At 42.1% G+C, this 24054-nt stretch overlaps 1 pseudogene; it reads left to right on the forward strand.

The window, feature by feature from the left end:
* The first annotated feature begins 4498 nt into the window (after nucleotides 1–4498).
* LOC118854940 overlaps nucleotides 4499–24054 on the forward strand; it is a 34333-nt pseudogene continuing 14777 nt past the window's right edge.

A 24054-nucleotide genomic window follows, 5' to 3' on the forward strand; every position in this document is an offset into this window, starting at 1 on the left:
CGGAGACCCGGCCGCTCGGTGGGGGCCCGGGAGGGGAGACTGATCTGACTGAGGTGGTGGTAACTGGGCCAAGGCCCGCGGCCTCTGCTCCCCCGTTGTACCCTTGGGAGGATATGCAGGAGGCGGGAAATGAGCGGCCTCAGGCGGAACATACAGGACAATGGCCCCTTTTAGAGACGAAAAGACTAGTCTCGGAGAACTGCTACCACGCTTCAGGCGCAGTTCGACTTTTTGGAGCGGTGGGCGCACCCAGCAAAGATGGCGCCGGTTTCCGGCCGAGGGAGGAGTCGCGGGCGATTCCCTCCTGCGGGGAAGGGGAGGCGCGAGGGAGGGGTGGTGTGCCAGAGGGCCGCCCACTGCCCCGCCCTCCAGAACAGGAATGCAGATCTACTTCCTCTTTTCCCCACTCTGACGGCGAAAGCGAAAGCCGCTATGAGCGGCTCAGCCCGGGGGATAGATCAGGCGGGTACCTTCCTCTGATACCTCGCGCGATCCGCGAAGCTATGCGGTCCGGAGAGGTGGTGGACTCAGAAATCTCTGAGGCATTTCCATTATTTCTGGATAATGGTACCCGAGTTTTTCAGCCCCTGCCGCTGAAGACCATTAGGGAATTTAAGCAGGCGGTGCAGGAGAATGGCCCCGCTTCCCCGTTGGCACAGCGCCTTCTTTCTAATATGACTGTCTCCACAGTCTGGACCCCGCGTGATTTCGATGACCTCGCGTTGGGGGTCCTGAGCCCTGTGGACTACACGGCGTTCCAGGCTATCAAAGAATCGGAGGCTAGAGCGCTCCAAGCGCGCACCGGGGGGCCCCCGGGGCGGGTAGACCTGTTGTTGGGCCGGGGACAATACAGTGATCCCCGGGTACAGGCCACTTTTAGTAACCAGGAGCTGGAGGATGTGCGGGTAGTGCATCAACAGGCATGGCAAAGGCTGGGGCGTACCTCTGCAGGAACCCCAGCTGGCCTGGCCGATATGCGCCAGAAGCCAGGGGAGAGCGCACTTGAGTTTGCCACGCGAGTGCGGAGATACGTGGACAGCACGTTTGCAGGGCCGGGCCGGGAACTCATCATTAAGCAGATCCTCCGAGAGGGGTTCCGGGGGGAGGCGAAGACAGCTCTGGCGGCCTTGCCCCCCGACGCCACCCCGGACCAAATGATAGAAAAGGTGATGTCCCTCGCTCCTCCCTGTCCCATGGAAGTCTTGGCGACGGCCATAGAACGGGACCGGAGGGATCGCTTGAAAGAGGAGGCCGCGAGAAATGACGCCCTGATAGAGGCTTTGAACCGCCTCGCGGTCTCCCGGGACTCCGGATCCGACCGTCGGTGCTTTAAATGTGGTCAGCTGGGTCACTTTCGGGCCCAGTGTCCACAAAGCTGCGGGTCGGGACGAGGCACCCCAAATTGCTTCCGCTGCGGAAAGCCTGGCCATATGGCGAAATTTTGCCGCTCCGACCAAAGGAACCCCACCCAGGAGTCGGGAAACGAGCACGGGGGCCGAGAAAGCGGGCAACTCGCCCCCCCCGGGTCCAGTCCTTACGGCCCGAGACTCAACCACCCTTCCCTCGTGGGGGGCAATAGAAATCCCGGTCCAAGGGCCAGCAGGAGTGCTCCTGGCCACGGGGAACCCTTTTCAGTCCCGCTATACCGTTCCCACCCAGGTGCTGGCCCCCGGTGACCCGTTACTGGTAGTTAACCCACACCCTATTCTAGTTGATATTTTTCCAGGTGAGGTCCTCGCTCAGGCAGTGCCGTTCCAGGACACAGAGGCTGATTCTTGCCTTTGGATGGAGAAGATCACAATGGACCGCCCCATGATGATCCTCCTGGTGGAGGGACAGCCAGTGCGGGGTCTCGTAGACACGGGAGCCGATCGCTCCGCGCTGCCCCGCAACCAGTGGCCTCCTCAAATTCCACGCCGACGAGCTGGCAAGCCAGTAAAGGGAGTGGGAGGAGTAGTGGAGGCATGGGAGGCCGCCAGGCCTATGACTTGGAGACGGGACGCGCTTGAGGGCCAGTTTAGCCCTTTGTGCGTTCCCGGTCTCACCTATGCACTATGGGGTCGTGACATCCTTGCACAGCTCGAGGTTACCTTGTCCGGCCCGGATACTTTAAACTCTTGAGGGCCACTGATCGTGACACGGGCACCCCCACACCCCGAATCACTTGGACATCTGCCACGCCAGTGTGGGTAGACCAGTGGCCCCTCCCGTTGCAAAAGCTCGTCGTAATGGAGGAGATTGTCCAGGGTCTGCTCCTTCAGGGCCAAATTAGGCCCTCCGCTAGCCCTTACAATTCTCCTGCCTTTGTCATTAAAAAACGCGGTGGAAAAGGCCGCTGGAGACTCCTGGTGGACTTGCGGGCCATCAACCGTATTATGTTACCAATGGGGAAGCTCCAGCCCGGGCTTCCTTCTCCCACGGCCATTCCGGCTGGATGGCCTTTGGCCGTGGTGGACATAAAGGACTGCTTTTTCTCCATTCCCCTCCACCCGAAAGACACCCCCAAGTTTGCGTTCTCTCTGCCATCTACTAATGTTTCTCGTCCCCACAGGCGGTTCGAGTTCAAGGTTCTCCCGCAGGGAATGGCCAACAGCCCTACGCTGTGCCAGAGACATGTGGACGGGGTGCTGGAACCGGTCCGTCGGGACCACCCTTCAGCTCTCCTTCTTCATTATATGGATGATATCCTGGTGGCGGCGCCTACTCAGCAATTGTTGGACCCTTGCTTGAGAGATGTTCGGAGGACGCTACACCGTGCGGGCCTGTTCCTGGATCCTGAGAAGGTCCAACTTACGGTCCCGGCTAAGTATCTTGGCTCGGTGGTGGGGGAGACCTCCGTGCGGCGCCCCTTTCCTGTGCTACAGGAGGCGCGCTGCAAGACTCTTAATGATTTTCAAAAACTTGTGGGCTCGGTGCAGTGGGTCCGCTCTTATCTTCCTATTCCCCCCGGGGATATGCAACCCCTTTATGACCTTCTCAGAGGACCCACGGACCTTAAATCTCCTCGAGCTTGGACCCCTGCAGCCCGCGATGCACTGCATCGCATCATTGCTCGAGCCACGTCCGCGCTGACACGATATGAGCCAAATAAGACAGTTTATTTTAGGCCCCTGCAAGACGGCCTATTACCATGGGGTGCCTTGTATCAGGCCCATGGAGTAATTGAGTGGATCTATGTTTCAGGCGCGGCCTCCTCGCTGGAGGGGCGCTTGGACGCTTTGGCTCGCCTTGTAATAGCAGCCCGGCGTCGCTGCCTAGCGTTGCTAGTCTGTGTGCCCACCCTGGACGCACCGTACCTTGTTCCCGTCCTTCCTGAACTGATGCAGGCGTCCTGGGCGTGGGCGGTGACACTGCTTGACGTCCCGGTGGGCGGCGGCCCTTTGCCCAAACTCTTGGAGACCATCCCCCTTTTCCCCATCTCCCTCGCCCCGTCCCCGGTGAGCCCGCAACCGGTACAGGGGCCCCAGATTTTTACCGATGCTTCTAAGGACCACAGAGTGGCGCTGTATATCCCCCATTTGCAACAGTGCCTGCGACTGCTCTCTCCATATCCCTCGGTGCAGCCCAGTGAGTTGTGGGCAATCCTTCAGGCGCTCCAGTTGTTCCCTGATACGCCTATTAATGTGATTTCAGATAGCAAATATGCCGTGGAGCTTGTTTCTGGCCTCCCAGACTCCTTTATTTCTCCCGGTGTACCGCTCCACCCACTCTTTTCACAGGTCCAACAGGCTCTGCAGACTCGTTCGGCCCGCGTTTACCTCCTCCATGTCCACTCTCACCGGACGACCGCAGGCCCCATCTATTCGGGGAATGCTGTTGTGGACGCCGCCCTCCGGTCGCCGCCTGAGACTTTCCTTGCTGTCGCGGATGAGGTTTCCGAAGATCCGGCCCAATTGGCCCATTCCCGTTGGCACCTCTCCGCCCGATCTCTCCGTCATCTGTACGGAATATCTCGACAGCAGGCCAGAGACATTGTCAAAGCTTGTGCCTCTTGCGCCCCCTTTCAGCCCCGCATCCCGGAAAGAGCTCGCAACCCCAGAGGGGACAGTTCTAACGCTCTCTGGCAGATGGACATGACGCCCGGGTTCTCCACGTCTCAGTGGACACGTTTTCGGGATTTGTCAGCGCCTCCTTTCAGCCTGGGGAGACGGCCCGCTGTGTTATTGCTCACCTCTACCAGGCGTTCGCACACATCGGCCTTCCTACGGAGATCAAGACGGACAATGGCCCTGCCTATGTCGCAAAGGCCTTCGAGGACTTCTGCCCCATGTGCCCGACACCTGGACTTCGCCTGCTCTGGGGGTTCCTCATCGTTCACCGGGAGCGGCGGTTCTCTCTTGGGAGAAAGAGGGAAAAAATTGGACCTTGACTCCTCAGACTGTTCCCCCCCAGGACGTTTGCGTCCAACCCCCTTTCTTCTGGCTCCTCATCAACGCATCTCTCTCCGACCCCCTTCTCAACTGTTCAAAGGTTGAATGTTACCTCTCCCCTTGCTGGAATGGCTCCTTTGCGCCGACTGCGGTGGTGGCCCTACCTGGCTGCTGCGGCGGCCTTCCTCGCCCTGCTTATTGCGGTCCGCGTTCTTTGCGCCCGCATCTCCCTGCTTTCTCGCTGCCAGCGGGTTGGTTACCGCGCCCTGCGGGCCGTAGGTGTGGGGGAGGACCCCTCAGGTTGGTTGGATCTTGATTCCGCTTTGTGAGCACTGCCCTATGTTTCCCCTTCTTCCTTTTAATTTTAGTTTAAGGGGTGAATTGTTGGGATTTGGGTGGGGGTGGGACACCGCTTAGGGCTGGGTGGAGGGTGGGGCAGGGACTACAGCTTTCCGGGTATAACGCTTTTCCGGGTATATCGCTGGGCGGTGCCGGCTTAGGATGAAGCCCGTCCATATAAGGCAATGTTATAGCTCTCGCCACTGGATTGGCTGCAATAGGATATATAATGTACGGGGATAGGGGAAGAGAGTCAGAGTCGAGCAGTCGCCGTGGAAGATGTACCAATAAAGACCGTGAGCGAGATCCTCTGGCGTTCTGTCTGGTGAATTCCGGTCTGGGTGGAGGCCAGGCCGGCCGGTGACGACCGAAGGCTCGGTGTAGGAGCAGAAGAGGTCCCCCGGGGAGGACTGCCCGCGACCCCCGGCCCAGGAAGAGGCCTAGGGGGAACGCGGCAGAGAACTAGTGGACAGAGTTCTATCTGGGCTTGTCTTTGTCAAAAAATCTTACATGGTTGTATTGTATTCTCTACTCAATTCTTTTTTTTAAATTCTTCACATTGCATTACTTAAAAAGTTATTTTCCTTATAATATCCATGCTTGGAAATCTTAATTAAATTATAGTTTGTATATAATACATTCTATCTAGCAATGTCCCAAAGTTTATTTTACTATTCTTTTAGAGTTGAACATTTATGTAGCTTTCTTCTTTTTAAAAAAGACAAATAATGCTGCTATGGAAACTTTTGCATAGATACCTCTTAAAACTCTTTTAGGATATATCCCCATCAAATGAAATTAATAAGCCAAAGGTGCAGTTATTTTTGTCAATTTTTAATGAATATTGCCAGATTGCTCTATGAAATTATTTTTTTAAGATTGCAACCATACCTGTAATGGATAAGCCTATTTATCTTTAATTATTTCTGACAATTTGGTTGGAATAAGGTATTACTTCAGAATTGATTTAATTATTTAATTGATTTTATTTATTTAATTGATTTAAATTGATTTAATTATCTCTTTGATAATTAATAGTTAATAAGATAATTAATAAGATTGATAATTAATAAGATAAATTTTGTATTTCCAATTTGAAAAACTCTTTGAATCCTTGACACTGTAGACTGATGAAATTTCGTAAAATTTTTAATAACTCTTTACACATTTTTAAATGTCAAAATTTTAATCTTAGCTTATATTCTAAATTAGTGATTGCTTTGCTTTCTATGTTTCTGAGTCTCACAAAGGGATAAAGCATGTGCTGCTTCTGACAATTTCTGGGCCCTTTAGCCTTCTCATTATAGTGACTGAGTTAAAGCTGTTAAAAGTCAAGGTCAATATCTTTTCCTTCTTCCAGTTCACACTTTTCAGCACTGATGGCTTGTTTGAATATTATCAGCTTGGAGCCACCAACAGGTTTTTATCTGATGTTGAGTTGGACCTTAGCCCTAGCTAGTGCCTGATGTTAGGCCACATAGATAGCTTATTTTGAAATTCCTCCTAAATCAATAAACAAATAACTTCCTGTCTTATAGGATACTTGCAAACACACCCTAAAGTGTCAGCAAACAACAAAAAAAACCCCTCAATGTTGAAACTTCATCAATCAATATTCATTTCTTTAAAAAGAAAAAAAAAGGAAGAAAGAATAAAAAAAAAACTTTCAACTCCTCTGACCTTCTTTTCTTCATCACTCTGCTTTCCTAATCACTATGGCTATAATGGAAATTTCAGAAACATTTTCAGCCTCACACTGCTGAGCTTGTCTCTTCTCACATCTGAAATTCAAAGAGCACTGAACATGGCTGAAGAAAGGCACAAGGGAGAGCTTTTATCTTTGGCAGGTGACATGGCAAGACAGCAGGAGAGTATGCTGCATTAGGGGATCCACAGGAGGCACTGAATGGCTGCCCATTCTTTGACCTCCCCTAAGCCTCAAAATGTCAATGGAGCAATTCCTGGCAGGCAACATTAACCCTCCCTCTTCTCCCTTGGGCTGCCATCAATTTAAAATGAGTCCCTTACATTTACCGGATGACTACGACTCCACTGACTTCCAAGGACTAATAGTGACTGAGTTGCTGTTAAGTAATGTTAGGAAAATCACGAAACTTACAGTAACTTGTCTGCCCCAATTTCAATGGCTGGCAGCTGGAAGCTGCACAGAATCCACCATTAAGAAGTTTCAGAGCTTTCCTTCCCATTTAATTGCCTCTCCCACATCATCTGGGAATGTGAGAACTCCACAGGACAAATCAAGAGGAAATTGTCTCTTCCTTGATTCATCATTAACTTTATTTAATGTTAATAGAATATGCTGGCTGTCCCTGATGTGGAGAGAGCAAATAGTTTGGACCACATGCCACAGAATCTTAGAATCTCAGAATGGGATAGGATCACAGAAGTCCAACTCATAAATGAAACATCTACAGCAGCCCTAAGCAGACATTTTCCAGTCTCCATGAGAAGACCTGTAATGATAGGGAAATAGCTGCCTTCCAAGATGGTCCAGTGTATGTCTGGAAAGTTCTAATTGTCAAGAAGTTTTCTCTAATTTTTCTCTAATTTGCTTCAATATAACTAGATATATTGGTACTGTTTCTATTCAAAATCATTTTTTACTTTCTTCCTCAGCTGGCTTGACTTTGACCCCCAAGACCTTGGGCCTTGATTGGTAAGCTTTGACCTGATCTCACCTGGACCCAGGAATAACATGCTGCTTCCTAGACATCTCCATGCTGTGCCTCCACATAGGAACCATTTTTCTCTCCCTTTCCAACTCTAATTTTGGGAACGATAATCAAATCAGCACTGTTACTCTAGAAAAGGATATTTCAGTCTTCTGACAATCTTTTTTGGACACTCATCCCCTGTGTCTGCTTTCTCTCCTGATAGATTGTAAGTCCTTGAGGGCAGTGACTGTCTTGCTATTACACACACACACACACACACACACACACACGCATGTATATATGTATTTATATATACACATACATACAAACACATATATATGTATTTTTTATTTGTTGTTTAGTCATTATGATGCTGTGAACCACACTATCCATGGGATTTTTTGGCAAATATACTGGAGTTGTTTGCCATTTCCTTTTCTAGCTCATTTTACATATAGGGCAAACAGGTTTAAGTGATTTGCCCAAGGTCACACAGCTAGTGTCTGAGACTGGATTTGAACTTAGGTATTCTGGCTCCAGACCCAGGGCTCTATCCATTGAGCTACCTAGCTGCCATACATGTGTATACACACATACAAACATACGTGTGTGTGTGTGTGTATGTGTGTGTACACATACATTAATTGAAAAAAGCAGGAACATTTACTAGAGTAGGGAATAAATCAATGAAAAAGAATGTATTAAGCACTTACTCTATGCCTTTCTGACATTACTTTTATAGGGCCATGAGACTTTTTTGAACTGTTTCTTAGTACCCTGTCCTTGCTTCCATCATAAGTGGAAGATTTTCTTTTAAATCAGAAGTTGTCCCCTTTTGACCTTCTTTATGTGTTTTCCAATGAAGTCTTTGGTGTCCCACCAAGCATAAGATATATGCCATTTTCTCTCTTGTTTCAGAGTAAGGATTCTTATTCTTACCTGCAACCCTAACTCCTCTCCCTCTGCTCTTGATTCTCCCTTTTTCCATCCTCATTCAGGACCTTGCTCCATCAATCATCTGCTCTTTTTTGCATCTTGTCTATCAAATGGTACTTATAAACATGTTTAGGAAATTAAGTACAAAACTCTCCTCTACTGTGTCTTCCCTATAGCTGCTTTAATTCTTTAATCACCAAATTTCTCAGAAAGAAGGGTCATACTAATAGCTTCCACTTCCTGAAACTCATTTTTTGAGGAGTGAGGAAAGGGAAGTCAGGGTCTTCTTTCCCATACACCAAAATTCCATTTTTTCTCCTTCATAATTCCATTTTCATTTTTTTAAAATAGAGAAAAACAAACCTATTCACGAAATATGTTGTCAAGCAAAATTATAATTGCATATTGACCATTTCAAAATATAGTTAGGTAGATATTTTAAATAGATATGTAGATATAGCTGTGCTTATATATCTATATTTATCTACTACATATACATTTTGTACATATACATACTTATATTCATAGACACATACATAAGTATACATATATAAATATGAATACATATGCACATAATATCCATATTCATATAAGTATAGATACAGATATATCATACACACATATAAAGTATACATACACATATAATATAGACATCTATGTGCACACTATATATACATCATAAACACATATATCCATCCATATGTCCATCCATAAACATATGTGTGTGTGTGCGTACACACACACACACACACACACACACCCCTCATTCTCTACCCTGACGCCTTCATCTTTTGGTCAGGATGTGAGCAACATGCTTTATTATCAGTTTTCTTGAATTGTGGCTGGTCATCACATTTATTAAAGTTCTTAAGTCTTTCATAATTATTTATTTTTACCATGTTGTGGCTAAAGTGCAAATAGTTCTTGTTCTACTCATTTCTGTCTGAATCAGTTGATAAAATGAGAAGGATGGACTTAATGACCTTTCAGCTCAAAATCTCTGATCCTATGAAACAAGAAAGCAAACAAGACATACTTATGGAAACAAAGTGGTAGTACTTAAGGATCACGGGAGATGAAGAAGGTGATACAAGAAGGGTAGTCATCAGTGTACCATAAATGCTTTAGTCTTATTCCTGAGGTTGTCAAAGACAGAAGGAAAGAGACCTTGCATTAGGAGAACAACAACAAAACAATAGACATCCTTTTTTTCATAGCAAAGAACACACACAGTGGGCTCCCATCTGTCAAGGAGTAGTAAAACTCATGATTAAAGCTTCAGGGACAGATAGGTGGCGTAGTAGAAAGGGCTCTGGACCTAGAGTTGTTAAGGGGCAGACTATCCTGCCCTAACTATGCCAATTAGAGGGTGAGAGGATACTGATATTAAAGAAAGATGGGTTCCTACCAGCTTAATTATTAATAAGTTTTATTAGGGATAATCAGGGTAATTAGGTTGTTTAAGGGAGTTTACTCATAAGAGACCAGTTGTCTTGGTTGGCAGCCAGACAAAGTAACATCATGAAAATACACACCGACCCTAGACCAGGTAATGTATTGTATAAAAAACAGAATAAAGAAGGCATAGTGCCAGGATTACCCAGGGTCATGTGCAAGTTCTCCCATGGAATAGTTGTAGCTTTTCTTGCTGTGGAGTCGGAGGTCACATTCCCATTCTGGCCATCCCCCATACATCAGTTAGAAAGACTTTGTTTAAATCCAGCCTCAACCATGTGGTCCTGGAAAAGACACTTTACCTTTGGCTACCTCAGTTTCTTTATCTGTAAAATGGCAAGGATAATAGCATCTACAAATCACAGTTGTGAGGGTAAAATGAAATACTGTTTGTCAAGCTCTTTGCAAAACCTAAAGCACCATGTGGTGTTGGCTTTTAATCTGAGCTATTAACAGAATATTGTTTTGCTTTGACAAATGGCAAATATGAAAAAAAAATTAGGGAAAATTGTACTGTATGAATGGATACAGAGTAAAGTAGCAGATCCAGGAGGATAATTTAATCATTGGCAACACTTATGTAAACAAATCAATACTGAAAGACATCAGAATTCTTATTAACTTAGTGATTAAGGCCACCTTCAGTGAACAGATAATGAAGCATGTCTCCCTTTTCTCAGAAGGGAGGTAGAGAAGTACTTAGCTATGGCATAAAACATTCATTTCCAGTAACGGTCACCAAGTTACTTCATTTTGCTTAACTCTTCCTTGCTTCTAGAGGGCTGAAACTATTTGTCAGGGTATGGTAGTGGTAGTCATTATGGAGTTAAAACTGTACAAAAAATAAAATCTATAAAGTAATCATTACAAATATTGCTTCTACTGGAAAGCACTTTGGATCTATATCCAAAAAGTTACCAAACTACAGACTCAGATAGACCAGTACAGAGCCCATACCCCCAAAGAAAAGTAAGAAAATAGGAATAGTGTCCGTATGTGCAAAAATATTTATTGGTAGATCTTTTTTGTGGTAGGCTAAAATCAGAAACTGTGGGGCTGTCATAACACTGGGGAATCAATAAAAAATGTAATGGACTATTATCATGCTGTAAGAAATGACGAAATGGACAATTTCAGAGGAAACTATATGGCATGCTTTATACATTCATGTTGGTTACTATCATATTCCATAGGAATATCTTGGGGAGAAGAAACCAAAGAAGGAACTATCAATGACAAGAACTAAGGGAAATATAATAGGAAATAAGAAGCACATTAAAACAAAAAGAGAGAGAGAGAGAGAGAGAGAGAGAGAAACAGCAAAGGGACCCAGATGGGAAAGGATGTATTTATGTAAAACATCAAAGTCATTCTAACCCATGGATACCAGGGGATTATGGAACTCACGTTAATGCCTGAGATCACAGTTTCAAAATGAGCATAGAAGTAAATGGCTTAGCAGGTGGTCAGGGGAAAGGACAAAGGGGCCTCTCATGGGCACTGGAAAGAACCTTGATGGCAAACAGAATTTATAGTATTATGTTCACAGATAATTAGAGCCAGCTAGCATTTAGTAGAAATTGATAGTTTGATAAAGGCACAAGCTCTTTAAAATATAGCCAATTAGATGCTGAGGGCCAAGCACAAACACTATCATCTCAACATTCTTCAAGTAATAAAATGATCTGAACTTGGGTCTAAAAATCAAGCTTGCCACAGGGCTAGGATGGGAGATATATGGCTCAGCAGTAATTCATGATAGAGGGGGCAGAGCCAAGATGGTGGCAGGAAAACAGGGACTCACTTAAGCTCTTCTCCAAATCCCTCCAAACACCTGCAAAAAATGGCTTTGAACAGATTCTAGAACTAGAGAATGCATGAAAAAGCAGAGGGAAGCAGGGCTTCAGCCCAAGATAGCCTGGAAGATCACTTGGAAGTGTCTATCACACCATACTGGGAATGGAGCATAGCCCAGCGTGGGCCTCACCAGGACAGACCAAGCACTGAGGAGATGGGGTGGAGCAAGCTGTAGGGCCCTGAATCACTGAGCTGTGGCAGTTACCAGACTTCTCAACCCACAAACACCAAAGACAACTTAGCAGGTCAGTGGGAAAACTGCTGGATCAGGATGAGAGGAGTGTGCATGTGTGGTGTGCCCTAGCCCCAGGGTGGCGGATGTGATACAGCCTGAGGCTGCAGCAGCAGGAAGCTCCTGCAGCTGCTTCCAGAACTCCAGCTGCAGTTGCTTCCAGCCCCAGGCTCACCTGGCAGGAGGAATTAAGCAGTGGATCAGAGCAGGAGTACAGGGAGCACTTTGCTGGCATAGAGGTAAGGTTTTCTTGCTTTGCCATGCTTGGATGTGGGTTGAGTCCTGGTTGATGGTTCTTGGGGGAGGAGGAGTGCTGGTATAGCAGAGCTTCCTGTGTAGAAGTAGCTCTGAAAACAGAAACATAATGCCTCAGAAGCTTGGGACAAAGCACTCTTCATTCTGAAGGCAGTCATACGCTGACAAAAACCTCAGGGATCAAGTAGTTGGCTAGGAACATGAGCAAGCGGTGAAAGACTCAGACTATCGAATCTTCTTTTGGTGATAAAGAAGATCAAAACATAAAGTCAGAAGAAGTCAACAAAGTCAAAGAGCCCACATCAAAAGCCTCCAAGAAAACTATGAATTGGTCTCAGGCCATGGAGGAGCTCAAAAAGGATTTGGAAAGGCAGGTAAGAGAAGTAAAGGAAAAGTTGGGAAAAGTTGAGAGTGATGCAAGTGATGCAAGAAAGTCATGAAAAACAAGTCAATGACTTGCTAAAGGAGACCCAAAAAATACTGAAGAAAATAACACCTTAAAAAATAAACTAGCCTAAATGGCAAAAGAGGTCCAAAAAGCCAATGAGGAGAAAAATGCATAAAAAGGCAGAATTGGCCAAATGGAAAGGGAGGTCCAAAAGACCACTGAAGAAAATATCACCTTAAAAATTACATTGGAGCAAGTGGAAGCTAGTGACTTTATGAGAAATCAAGAAATTATAAAACAGAACCAAAAGAATGAAAAAATGAAAGACAATGTGAAATATCTCATTGGAAAAACCACTGACCTGGAGAGATAATTTAAAAATTATTGGACTACCTGAAAGCCATGATCAAAAAAAGAGACTAGACATCATCTTTCAAGAAATCATCAAGGAAAACTGCCCTGATATTCTAGAACCAGAGGATAAAATAGAAATTGAAGGAATTTACCAATTACCTCTTGAAAAAGATCCCAAAAAGAAAACTCCTAGGAATATTGTCACCAAATTCCAGAGCTCCCAGATCAAGGAGAAAATACTGGAAGCAGCCAGAAAGAAACAATTTGAGTATTGTGGAAACACAATCAGAATAATACAAGATCTAGCAGCTTCTACATTAAAAGATTGAAGGGCTTGGAATATGATATTCCGGAGGTCAATGGAACTAGGATTAAAACCAAGCATCATCTACCCAGCAAAACTGAGTATAGTACTCCAGGACAAAATATGGATTTTCAATAAAATAGAGGACTTTCAATCATTTTTGAAAAAGGAAAGAAGAAAACTGAAGAGAAAATTTGACTTTCAAATACAAGAATCAAGAGAAACATGAAAAGGTAAACAAGAAAGAGAAATCATAAGGGACTAACTAAAGTTGAACTGTTTTGGGGTTACATTCCTACATGGAAAGATGATATTTGTAGCTCATGAAACCTTTCCAAGTATTAGTATTAGGGTAGTTGAAGGGAATACACACACACACACACACAGACACACACACGCACAGATACACACACACACACATAGACAAAGGGCACAGGATGAGTTGAATATGAAGGGATGGCATCTAAAAATAAATAAATAAATAAATAAAATTAAGGGGGGGAGAGAGAAACATTGTGAGAAGGAGAAAGGGAAAGGTAGAATAGGGTAAATTATCTTATAAAAGTGGCAAAAAATCTGTTCTATTGGAAGGGAAATGGAGGCAGGTGAAAGGGAATGAATGAATCTTGCTCTCATTAGACTTGACTTAAGGAGGGAATAACATACACAATCAATTGGGTATCTTACCCTACAGGCAAGTAGGGGGGAAAGGGATAATAGAGAGGGGATGATAAAAGGGAAGGAAGGGCAAGGAGGGAGGTAATCAAAGGCAAAATCATTTGAAAAGGGCCAGGGTCAAGGGGATAAAATTAAATAAAGGGGGACAGGATAGGATGGAGGGAAATGAAGTTAGTCTTTCACAACATCATCTTTCCATGTAGGAATGTAAACAAAACTGTTCAACTTTAGTAAGTCCCTAATGATTTCTCTTTCTTGTTTACCTTTTCATGCTTCTCTTGATTCTTGTGTTTGAAAGTCAAATTTCTATTCAGCTCTGGTCTTTTCACTGAGAAAGCTTGAAAGTCCTCTATTTTATTGAAAATTCATATTTTGTCTTGGAACATGATACTCAGTTTTGCTGGGTAGGTGATTCTTGGTTTTAATCATAGCTCCATTGACCTCTGGAATATTGTATTCCAAGCCCTTCGATCCCTTAATGTGGAAGCTGCTAGATCTTGGATTATCCTGACTATTTTTCTATAATACTCAAATTGTTTCTTTCTGGCTGCTTGCAGTATTTTCTCCTTGATCTGGGAGCTCTGGAATTTGGTGACATGGAAGTGTTTCACATAATGACACATGTGCAGCCTATGTTGAATTTCCTGCCTTCTGAGGGAGGGATGGGGAGGGAAGAAGGGAGAGAATTTGGAACTCAAAGTTCTAAAAACAATTGCTCAAAAAAAAGTTGTTTTTTACATGTACCTGGGAAATAAAATATACAAGCAATGGGGTAAAGAAATCTATCTTGCCCTATAAGAAAGTAAGGGGAAAGGGAATGGGGGGGGGGAGTGGGGTGATAGAAGGGAGGGCAGACTGGGGAAAGCAGCAATCAGAATATATGCCATCTTGTGGTAGGGGAAGGGTAGAAATGGGGAGAAAATTTGTAACTCAAAATCTTGTGGAAATCAATTTTGAAAAATTAAAAAATATTAAATAAAGAACAAAAAGAAAAAAAATAATTCATGGTAGAGACTACAAAGTTCCATAAGTCAGCAGTGTAACATGGCAGCTGTAAACCTAATGTAAACTGAGGTTGCATTAGTAGCAAAGTGCTAGAAACAAATGAGATTTTCTTAGGGATTGTTTAAATAATTTATGATATATGAAAGTCAGGGCATATTACTGTCCTGAAAGAAATAATGAATGTGATGAATTCAGAGAAGCATTTGACAACTTATATGAACTAATGCAAATGGTGGATGCAAAACTAAGAAAAAAATACACAAAAAATGATTTTAGCAATACAAATCTAGGGAAAAAGAAAAACACAATGGAAAATGAATCCTGTGAAATTATAATGACAAAGTTTGATTCCATTGTAGAAACAGGAGAAGGCACCTCATTCCTTTCTTTACAGAGGTGAGAGACTATGGAATGTAGTATTCAATGCTATTTTTTTTTTTGGTGATCTGGTTAGTTTTGCTCATCATTTTTGATAGCTGTCTAGAAGGGAGAGGCAAGAAGGACACACTGGCAAATGTAAATGAAATGAAAACAGAAGATATACGATAAAATGTATGTTTCAAAATTTTGATTTAATAGAATCACAGAGTCCAGAGTAAGAGAGATTATAGCAACACTGTGTTCTGCCCAGGTTAGGCTGCATTTGCAATGTTCTATTCAGTGCCATGGTTTACTAAAGGACATTTACAAATTAGAGTACATCCTGGGGAGGTTTATGAGGGAATAAACATCTTTATAGCGACTACTATGTACCAATCACTGTGCTAAGTGTTTTTTTAACAATTATTTTCTCATTAAATTCTCACAAAATCTCTGGGAGGTAGGTTCCATTATTATCCCCATTTTGTAGTTGAGGGCATCTTGAGCAGTAGGTACTCTTATTATCCTCATTTTGCAGATAAGGAAACTGAGGCAAACAAGGTGAGTGAATTGAACAAGGACACACAGGTGGTAGGTGGCTGAAGCTGGATTTGAGCCCTGGTCTTACTGACTCCAGGCCCAGAGCTCTATCCATTAGGCTACCAACAGTAAGAGGGAGGAGCTAATAACCATTCCTCATCAGGAATTATAGAAAGAACTAGGAATATTTATTTTAAAGGGAAAAATTTGAGGGACTAATGTAGTTATTTGCCTTCTAGAATTTATTGGCTGTTATGTGAGGGTGAGGAATCAGATCTGTGCTGCTTGTCCTCAAAAGACAGAAAGTACTAGGGGAAATGGGTAGGTTTTCGGAGAGAAATATTTTGGCTTGATTTGAAGGACCAAAAGTTTCCTGACAGCTAAAATTATTAAAAGACTAGTCTGGAAGGAACCATGTGTCTCTTAGGTGGGTAGCTTCTCTTAGAGAAAGGTAAAGTTAAGTGTATAGTAAAGAGCACTGGATATAAAGTCATATGAGCTGTGGTCCATTTCTCCTTCACTCCCCCTGCCCTCTTTTACCATTTGCTATTTGGGTGACATTGGTTGATTCACTTTATCTCTTGGGACTCAGCTTCCTCATACATAAAATGACCAGATTGGGTGAAATGATCTATTACTCTATGAACAATCTAGAAAAATTGATAATGTTTTATTTTATTCCTAATTTTAGAGAGATGAGAGCTACTAGGACAAGGTTCTATAAGGTTTACATTTCAGATGCATTAGTTTATTTGTTTTTCATCACAAAGGAGGATTCAGTTGGACATGGGTGGGATGTGACTGTGATATGAAGACAAAAAACATCAAAAAAGTGAATTTTAAAATATTTTTAATGACTATCATATTTTTGTGAGGTCTAAACCTATTCTGAGAGTTGGATAATACGACACATGCTTGTTGAAAGACAGACCTAGCTGAAAATATTTATTTTACCTGTTTACTCAGGATATGCACCCAATGTGTATCCAGACCTGTCTTTAAAAGATGAACAGGGAGAACATACTTGCCCTCTCTTAAGGTCCAACATTGATGATATGATAAGGAAAATGGTTTTCATTATGCAAGGGGAAATATTTAACATTTTGCATTGAGTGTGTCAGGGCCCATTTTAATTATGTGTTGTTACAATTTTCCAAGTAGAGTGACAACATATCATTTAAGAAACTTCTAATCTTCTTGCTTCTGGGATCTATTTTAAACCATTTCTGGGAACCAAATACACTAGAGAATTTTGGGAATTAGTTAATTGCTGGGACTGAGGGATTTGTACTTAGAGTACAGGTTACCAGTAATGACTAATAGTTTAGACAGTGCCCTCAGCATCATGCTATTAGAGAATCAGTTGATAAAAGTGGACATTTTGAGCCTGTTAAAAAATGATGTGTGTGTGTGTGTGTGTGTGTGTTAAGAGGCTGTCTTCAAATATTTGATGAGCTGGTACATGGAAGAAAAGTGAGACTTGTTTTACTTGGATCCAGATGGCTGAACTGGAAGCACTCACCAAGATAATATGCAATTATTAAGCACTCATTATGTACCAGGAAATGTGGGAAGGGATGAAAATAGAAATACAAGGAAAAAGACAATCCTAGCCCTCAAGGAACTTATATTCCTTTTTTTTAATTCACGGAACAAAACAAACATTTCCATAATACAATTAAAAAAGATTATTGCACATGAAACTGCAAATCTACCATATACAACTTGCTATTCCTTACAAATATACAACAAAGTTATCATGTAAATTTCTTTTTTCCCTTTCTTTTTCTTTCCTTGCCCCTCTACCCCCTCCCCCACCTTAGAGATGGCTACCTTTAGACACAAGGTGTATATCTATCTATCTATCTATCTATCTATCTATCTATCTACATATATATATATATTTACAAACACATATACATATATATACACACACATAAACATATACACCCACCACATACATATATACATATATATGTATATACATATACACATACCGACATACACATATATGTGAGTATACAGATACACATGCATATGTATGTATACGTATTTGTGTGTGAAATTATTCTATATATCTATTTATCTGTTTTAATGGGGGTGGGAGGAAGATGTTACATATAAGAAAGATGAAGGTTGTGAAAATATGCCCATGGTTTGGGGGGGGTTGTAGAGGGCATGGTGGAAAAAGAAGTTCTGAGAGTTAAGAGTGTACCCCACAAAAGAATGAAGGAATGAACATGGTTGGCCTGGGCCCTTTCCTGAAAATGGAAGTTCCAGGAGGAACAGACCGACCAGAGGAAAGAGCTCTAGGCATGGAGTGATCTTCCACTGTGAGAAAGCTGCTGGATCATGATGAAGAAGGAAATGTAGAGTCAGGAGCAATGTGTGAAAGTTGCAAGGGGCAAAATTTGTACTTGATATCTAGGGAAAAACAAACAGACCAGATGTCCTGTGCTCACATTCTCTGTTCTCTCATTGATCCTACACTATTTCTCAATGCAAAGTGTCTCTTTGGTATCTAGGTGTGGGCCTAAGGAGCACCTATGAGCACCCTGGGGCCAGGAGAGCCAGAGAGGTGGCACAAGATATGCTAGATTTAGAGGCAGGAAAACCTGATTTCAAGTCCACTGTGGGCAAGTCACTTACACTCTCTCTACCATGGTTTAGCCCTTAGAGGGCGCCATATCCAGATGATATTTCCAAATGCCTGAGAGCAATAGAAAAAAAAAAAATCTTTAGCCTACTGTCAATCAGATCTTTGTAATTTCTTCAAGGGTCTTAATCTGGCGTCTGTGTCAGGTCTCCATTTTAAGACTTGGGAAAAAAAAAACAACACATGCCTGTTGAAAGACAGACCTACCTGAAAACATTTATTTTACCCATTTACTCAGGATATACATGCAATGTATATCCAGTGCTGTCTTTAAACAGGAACAAGCTACTTGAGATTCTGGTGAACAGGGAGAAGCTACTGGAGATTCTATATATACATACACATACACATATACGTATACACACACACATATATATACATACACACATATATTATGTATATAGCCATGTGTATATTATATATATACATATATACACACTATATATATATATGTGTGTGTAATGCATGCATATATATTATATATACACAAATATAATTCAACATAATTAGTTTGCTTTGTAATCCTGTATATTTTATTTTATGCATTTAAAGATATTATTCTGAAAAGGGGCCCAAAAGCTTTAATAGACTGCCAACAGTGTGCACCATACAAGGTTAAAACCTCTGTTCTAGATGAAATTCTTAAGAAATCAGACATTATGTTCATTAAAGGTTCAAGTCCTCCAAAGAAATGTTTTTCTTCATTTTCATATTGGTGAATAACAAATAAATGCATTCCATGATGAAACATACTCAAAGATTAAGAATTATTAAAAGTTTAGAATCAATTCTAGCTAAACTGATGCTTACTTGTCTAACTGATTATTTTTGCTTAACAAATCATTACTAATAAATATTTCCTTAAGGAAAAGAAACTAGACAGTTTTTATGTGAATCTGATGCTTAGAAGCAGCTTTTCTTAAGTAATTTTCCTTTTGCAATAAATATTAAAAAGCCTCTAAATTCAATTGCATATTAAAGCAGGTTTCTGTAATAATCATAATTTAAATCTCCATCACAAATACCAGCAAGTCTATGGCATATAGAAGCTTTTAAGATGGAAAAACTGAACCATTTTAATTCCATTAGTGACATTTGAGGGACACATTTAGTTAGCTAAGCACTATGTTGTATGCTTGCTTTGTTAAATAAATTTACATTAAATATACTAATTTTGCCAATTCTTCCATAGAAATAATTGTAATTTTATTTCCATTTATTGAGTAGAAGGAATTGATTTATTAACACTAAGAAGAAGCAGAGGCAGCAAGGTGTAATGTAGCAGGTGGAACACTGGATTCGTGGTCAGGACGAACTGGATTCAAATTTCATCTTCAGTATTTACTCACTACGTGATTTTGGGCAGGTTTTTCAAGCTCTTTGAGCCTCAGGAAACTCTATATGTCTGATTCTTAGATGAATGAAATCAGAAGTTATTGACATATGAGCAAAGCATAAAGGAGAGGGCATAAAATAAAATGCACAAGATTACAAAGCAAACTAATTATATTGAATTATAGTTATCAAAATATATTAGGAAAAAAAATCACAGACCCCAGACTAAGGACCCCTGCAGAAACTACAAAGATCTCATTATCAGCAAGCTAAAGATTAAAAATTTCCTACTGGTGTCTCAGGCATTTGGAAATATCATCTGGAGATGGGGACCTCAAATGGCTAAACCATGGTAGAGAGGGTATAAGTGACTTGCTCATGGTGGACTTGAAAACAGGTTTACTCGCCTCCAAATCTAGCATATTATGCCCTGTGCCACCTTGCTGGCTCTCTGTCCCCAAGGTATTCATGAATGCTTCTTAGGCCCGTACATGGATACCAAAAATATACTTTACATTGAGAATAGTGTGGAGTCAGTGAGGGAACAGAGAATGTAAGTGCAGGAAGCTCTGTTTGTTTGTTTGTTTTCCCCTAGACATCAAGTCCAGATTTTCCCCCTTGCAACTTTCACACATTGCTCCTGATTCTAGACTTCTTTCTCCAACATGACCTAGCAGCTTTCTCACATTGGAAGATCACTCCATGCCTGTAGCTCCTTCCTCTGATTAGACAGTTCCTCCTGGAGCTTTCATTTTCAGGAAGGGCCTACCTAGGCCAACTATGTTCATGCCCTCATTTTTCTGTGGGCTACACTTTTAAGTCTCAGAACTTCTTTTTCCACCATGCCCTCCACAGCCCCTTCCCCAACCCATAGACATATTATCACAACCTGTATTGTTGTTCAGGCATTTCATTTGTATATGGCTCATCATGATCCCATTTGGAGTTTTCTTGGCAAAGATACTGGAGTGAGTTGCCATTTCCTTCTCCAGCTTATTTGATAGATGAGAAAACAGGCAAACAAGGGTAAGTGACTTGCCCAGGGTCACCTAGCTGGTTAGCGTGTGAAGCCAGATTTGAGTACGAGGAGATGAATCTTCCTGACTCCATGCCTGGCACTCCATCCGCTGCACCATTTATGTGGTGTTTTATTAAGTATTTCATAAAGTCACAGAATCTAGGAACTTAAAATTTGGAAAGTACTTCAGCATCCATGCTTGTAAGTCCATGCTTAAAACCCTACATATGGCATTGCTTCAGATACTCATTTGTGCCTCACAAGTCAGAAAACGGAGGTGATCTAGGTTTTATTGTGTTCCTTTGAAAGATGAGGAGCCTAAGGCTCACAGATTAAATGATTTACCCATGGCCACACAACGCTTTAGAGATAGAATTTAATTGAAGCCTTCCTCCTCCAAGCCCATCACTTTAGCCATGATGCCAGGCTGGATCATCTCACTCTAAACCCTGTGTTCTAAGGTCCCCTCCAGCATTACAGTTCTGAATTCTATGAGCCTGGGTGCCCAGGGGAAAGGAGGAAAGTGCTGCAGTGAAACTTCATCTCCTTAATGATTTTGCCTAAGGCTGGCCCTAAATGCAACTCTAGGATGAAAGGGGAAGAAAAGCTCATTTTACTGACTTTAACATAAGCTTAAAATAATCTCTCCTTCTGAGATGCCATCTTTCCAAACTCACTCGTTAAGGAGAAAGGTTAAGCAGAAGACTAGATCTTCTAGAAATAGCAGCTGGTGCAAAGGAAGGCGTTACAACGAATTACATTTGGTATAGTCAACCTCTGCCCCAAAATGTGGGCTGGAAAAGAGACTAAACCCCACAAGAGCCATTAGAGGGATAGGGAATTAATAGCCATAAATAGAAGTTAATTGGGATCATGAGGCTTTCACTGTGATTGGTTTTGTAGTGTGAGCTCACAAAGGGAGAACTTGATCTCTGTTTTGAGATTTTTGATCCATTCGCCATTCCTCCTGGGAAGGTGAATTTGTGTCTCTTTACTGACTTTAAGCTTTATTTAAAAAAGTTCAGAGATCTGTCAAAGACATGCCATGACTTAGTCCAAAAACAGTTTTCATTTACATGAATAGTCTGGAGGTATGTGCAAACCAAAGATGAATCATTTTTGCTATTTTTACAGGGCCAAGTACTAATAAATGGCCTCTCTCTTATAAGATGCCCCTCCCATACAGCTCCTCCCCTCATGCTAACAAACTTTAGTTAAAGTTAATAAGACCTAAGTTAAATTTGCAGATAGCTCAAAAATAACTTTGTACTGAGAGCTGTTTTCAAAGACAAGAATCTATTGTTGTTGTCACTGGTCCTCTTGAAAAAGTGAAGGAAGAACAACAAAGAGAAAGCACTTCTTGCAGATCAAGGCAACTGGGAAGCATAATGGATACATAAAGTCCAGGATTTATAGTTAAGATGTCCTGGATTAGAACCGTGCCTCAGACACTTGCTCATAGTGTGTTCCTCTGCAAGTCACTAATCATCTCTGTGTCTCAGTTTCTTCATTTACTTAATGAGAAAAAAAATGGTAGCACCAATGTCACAGGACTCTTGTATAAAATGAAATCTATCTCTAAAGTGCTTTGCAAATTTTAAAGTGCTATATAAACTTCTTTTTCGGTTTTCCTCCTCTTCCCACTCTGAGGCTGGGAGGCTGGGCTATGATAGATGAATTGCCAGCCCCGTGTGCCTCCACACCTACCCCACCTTCCATCTCTACTATCCATATATTTGTTGTTTTGATTGCTTGCATTTGTATTCTCAGCACTTAGCACAGTCCTGGCACTTCATGGATGCTTACTCATTCAAGGTCCAACCTTTCTTCTGGCCACTGCCGCTTTGTGTTTGCTAGCTATTTGTCAACAGCCTGTGGACATCCAATCCAGATGAAACTTCCTTGACTTCTACCTTTGAAATCTCTGCCAAAGCCTCCTTCTCTTTTCTGTAGTCACACTGATTCCATCCTAATACCAGGACTCCTTGCCCCTTATTGAGTTGATTGCAGTAGGCTGTTAACTAATTCTCAATGGCTCTCTTCTTCCTGACCTTCAAACTCATCTTTCATATGCTATTGGATTAATTTTCCTTACAAATAGATTCAGTCATAGTACCCCACTATTCAAAATCTTTTAATAGTTTGCTGTAGACCACTGACTAAAGTCCCAACTTTGGCATTCACCATATCAATAAATTTAGAGCTGGAAGAAGTCCTATTCTGGTTTACAGCTCAGGTTGACTATGGCCTTCCTAAAATATGGCACCTAGCACTGAACACAAATGTAGTCTGACTAGGGAAGAAAAAAGGTTTAGTGCCTCCCACCTTTTGGATAGAATTATTTTCTTATAGCTATCAAGTTAGCATCAACTTTTTTCGTCTGCTATCTCACAGTGTTGATTGATGTTGAGCATATTATCTGCATAGTACTACCTCTGTCTTTTGTTTGCTCATCCATTCCACATCCTATGTCTCTAAAGTGGACTTTTTTGGACCTCCATGTATAACTTTACAGTCATTCCTATGAAATATCAATTTATTGTATTCATCCCATTTTTCTAAGGGGTCAAAATCTTTTTGGACCATGATTCTTGCCTCTTCTTCCTGGCCTTGTGAGACAAGCTAATGATAACAAAAATTGGATTTTATTTTTGGATCTATTGGAATAAAAGTGGACCAAGAAATAGAGGAGCTCTGGACTGGATGATTGGCGATAACCAGAAGCCAAAAAATGTAAGAGCTACTCATTTCTTATTTTGTTTTTTTTTTCTTCTGTTTATAAGGAGAGTGCTTTTTACTAGAAATGAAAGAAAAAATGTCTTTTAGAGAGGTGATAACCAAAATAAGTTAGCAGATGAACTATATTGTCAGATACTGAAAGAATGGGGTGATGTGATTTCTTAGCCACTGTCAGCATTTGAAATATCTTGGAGAATGAGAGGTAACATAGAACTCGGGGACCTGGGTCCATTGCCCCAGCTCCACCATTTGTTACCTATGTGACCTTGGGAAAGTCATTCTCTGGATGTCAGTTTCTTTATTGGCAAAATGAAGTGGTTGGATTAGATGACCTTTAAGGTCACTTCCAGCTCTAAACCAGCAATAACCTTATTCTTGGATTTTCTCATTCTATAAATGGAAAAGGAAAAATGTTGCTTATGTTTTCCAAGAAAGGGAAGAGAATGGAATTCCATAACTCTAGACCAATAAAGTTGACTTCAATTCCTGGAAACATTCCAGGAGAGATTTTTAAAGGGGTGTTTAATAAACATCAAGAAAAGGAATCCATGACTTCAA

This window comes from Trichosurus vulpecula, chromosome 6 (assembly GCF_011100635.1).
Source record: "Trichosurus vulpecula isolate mTriVul1 chromosome 6, mTriVul1.pri, whole genome shotgun sequence".
Taxonomy (NCBI): Eukaryota; Metazoa; Chordata; class Mammalia; order Diprotodontia; family Phalangeridae; genus Trichosurus; species Trichosurus vulpecula.